Here is a 3450-nt window from a genome sequence, read left to right as displayed (position 1 = left end):
TCTCTGGTATATAAAGTCCTTAGGACAGCAAATACATCTGATTGAATTATTGCAACAGCAGATTCTAGTATTAAAAGAACGATTTGAGTTAACATTAAGAATGACACTAAAGTTAAAGACAAAGAAGGACCTATATTACCTGAAAGTGTCAATAAGAGATGCCCGGCAGTTATATTAACTGCTAGTCGAACGGCTAAAGTTCCTGGTCGAATAATATTTCTTAAAGTTTATACTAATACTATAAATGGTATCAGAAGCCCTGGGGTCCCTTGAGGTACTATGTGGGCAAGCATATGTTGGGTATGGTTGATTCAGCCAAATAAAATAAAGGTGAGTCATAAAGGTAGAGCAAGCGTAAGAGTTATTGCAAGATGCCTAGATCTAGTAAATACATATGGGAGAAGACCAAGAGTGTTATTAAACATAATAAATCTAAATAAATAAATAAATAAAATAGTTGAACCTTTAGTGGCTTGCCCTAAAATAGCTTGAAATTCATTATGAAGAAGTTGTATAATTTTAGATCAAACTAGTGCTCAACGCGAAGGAGCTGCTCAATAAAGGTAAGGAATAAAAAGTAATCCAATAAAAGTTGACAATCAATTAATTGACAATGAGAAGATTCTTGAAGAAGGTTCAAAAATAGAAAATAGTCTTGTTATCATTTTCAGGTTTTTTGTTGTTGAGTTTTTAATTCAACTGAAGGAGATATTTTAAGTGGAGATTTTATAAAATACTTTATAATAGAAAATAAAAGAAAGCCAATAAGGAATATAAAAAATAGATTTAACAATAAAAGAGGTGCAATTTGCGGCATCAAAAAGTATTCCAGTGGAATTACTTGAGCTTGACAAACTCATATTATTAATTCACTAACTTTTTCCACCAGAAGTAGGCGCCTCTACTATGATAGGTTTAAAAGACCTATACTTGCTTTCAGTCATCGGGTGAGAGATCGGATGAGGAGGAGATTCAATTTAAAAAAGCTGAGACTGACACACTGTCTACTACAATTGGTATAAACCTATGGTTAGCCCCACAAATTTCTGAGCATTGCCCAAAAAATAATCCTGGTCGGCTGACCATAAATCTGATTTGGTTAAGACGCCCAGGAATTGCATCTGCTTTAACTCCTAGTGCTGGAACAGTTCAAGAGTGAATAACATCAGCAGCAGTAACTAACATACGTACTTGTGTATTTATGGGTAACACAGTTCGATTATCTACGTCTAGAAGGCGAAACCCAGATAAATCTAGTTCGTTAGAAGGAGTTATATAAGAGTCAAATTCTACTTGCAAAAAGTCGGAATATTCATATCTTCAATATCATTTATGTCCAATAGTTTTAAGAGTAATTCTAGGATTATTAACTTCAATTGTTTGGTTTTCAAGGAGGAATCGATTAATAAATGCGTTGGAAAATATAGCGGCTATTATATAACCAACAAAAGTAGTAATTAAAATTAGTACAACCATAGTATGGTCATGAAAGAAAATAAGTTGCTTTATAAGGGGTGATGCACTGTCTTGGAATCCTAGGTGACCTCATGTTGCCATTACTAAAAGGAAATAATTTTCCCTAACAGGAGCTTAAATCCTGCACATCTATTTGTCATTTTAGTAGTTAATAATTATAGGGATTTCTATATAACTGTGGTCAGCTGGGGGATAAGCATGCTGTCATTCAATTGAAGTAGGTAAAAATAATGAAAATATAACGGTTCGTTTTACTACCAATGAATCTAAGAATGGCAACAAGAGAAATTATTTATCCGATTGAGGAAAGAACATTTCATGCGGTAAATGCATCAGGATAATCAGAATATCGTCGTGGCATTCCATTTAATCCTAAGAAATGCTGTGGAAAGAAAGTGATATTTACTCCTGTAAATATTGTTAAAAAATGAATTTCTAACCATTTAGGATTTATAGATAGACCTGTAAAAAGAGGGAACCAGTGAGCAATTCCTGCAAAGATACCAAAAACAGCGCCTATAGATAGCACATAATGAAAGTGTGCAACAACATAATATGTATCATGAAGAATAATATCAATAGATGAATTAGCAAGAAGTACTCCTGTAAGACCACCAACAGTAAAAATAAAAATAACACCCAGCGCTCACAGTAGAGATGGGCTGTAATTGATTTGGGTACCTTGAAGGGTACCTAATCATCTAAAAATTTTAATTCCTGTAGGAACCGCAATAATTATTGTGGCTGAAGTAAAGTCGGCTGGTGCATCAACATCCATACCAACAGTAAATATGTGGTGAGCTCAAACAACAAAACCAAGAATTCCAATTGCTATTATAGCATAAATTTTTCTGAGAGTTCCAAAGGCTTCTTTTTCCCGGATTCTTGTGTAACAATATGAGAGATTATACCAAAAGCTGGGAGAATAAGAATATACACTTCAGGGTGCCCAAAGAATCAGAATAAGTGTTGAAGTGTTGATAAAGTACTGGGTCTCCTCCTCCTGCTGGGTCGAAGAATGAAGTATTTAAGTTTCGATCTGTTAAGAGTATAGTAATAGCTCCTGCTAGAACAGGAAGCGAAAGTAGCAAAAGGATAGCTGTAATAAATACTGATCACACAAATAATAGTATTCGGTCTATTGTTATACCTTTTCTTCGTATATCAATGGCAGTTGTTATAAAATTTACTGCACCTAAAATACATGAAACACCAGCCAGATGAAGAGAGAAAATCCCTAAGTCAACGGATGCACCTGCATGAGCAATTGCTGCAGAAAGTGGAGGGTAGACAGCTCATCCGGTTCCTACCCCACTTTCTACTATCCCACTTTTTAGTAATAATGTTAAAGAAAAGGGAAGAAGTCAAAATCTTATATTGTTCATACGAGGGAATGCTATATCTGGGGCACCTAGTATAAGTGGAACTAGTCTATTACCAAACCCTCCAATTATAATAGGCATAACTATAAAAAAAATTATAACAAAAGCGTGGGCTGTTACAAGAACATTATAGATTTGGTCGTCACCAATGAGACTTCCTGGTTGACCTAACTCAGCACGAATTACCAGTCTTAATGAAGTTCCTACTATGCCTGATCATGCTCCGAAAATAAAATATAGAGTACCAATGTCTTTATGATTTGTTGAAGAGAGTCACCGTTGCGTGATAAGGTGGCTGAGGAATAGGCGATAGATTGTAAATCTATAAACAAGTTTAAACTTTCTTATTAGGTTACATAGTGGAAATTATTTAAGACGTTAGATTGCAAATCTAAAGATGTGTTTATCACTGGGGCTTAAAAAAGATATAAAAAATATGAAAGTATTTTAAGATTTAAAAGATTTTCTTTTTTTGACAACTTTGAAGGATGTTAGTTTAAATAACTTAAAATCTTAGAATATAATGAAAACTGATGGGATAAAGAGCCCAAAAAGATAAATAAATGCTATAAAAGGAATGAAAAAAGAACAA

General features: G+C 33.9%; 1 pseudogene; it reads right to left on the bottom strand.

Moving 5' to 3' along the window:
• Window positions 1-2381: 2381 nt before the first annotated feature.
• Window positions 2382-3078, bottom strand: LOC121869275 (annotated as a pseudogene).
• Between the last annotated feature and the right edge of the window lie 372 nt (window positions 3079-3450).

The sequence above is a fragment of the Homarus americanus genome, unplaced genomic scaffold (genome assembly GCF_018991925.1).
Source record: "Homarus americanus isolate GMGI-L3 unplaced genomic scaffold, GMGI_Hamer_2.0 scaffold36734, whole genome shotgun sequence".
Lineage (NCBI taxonomy): Eukaryota > Metazoa > Arthropoda > Malacostraca > Decapoda > Nephropidae > Homarus > Homarus americanus.
The sequence above is the reverse complement of the archived record's forward strand: the minus strand, read 5'-3'. Positions and strand labels throughout refer to the sequence as shown.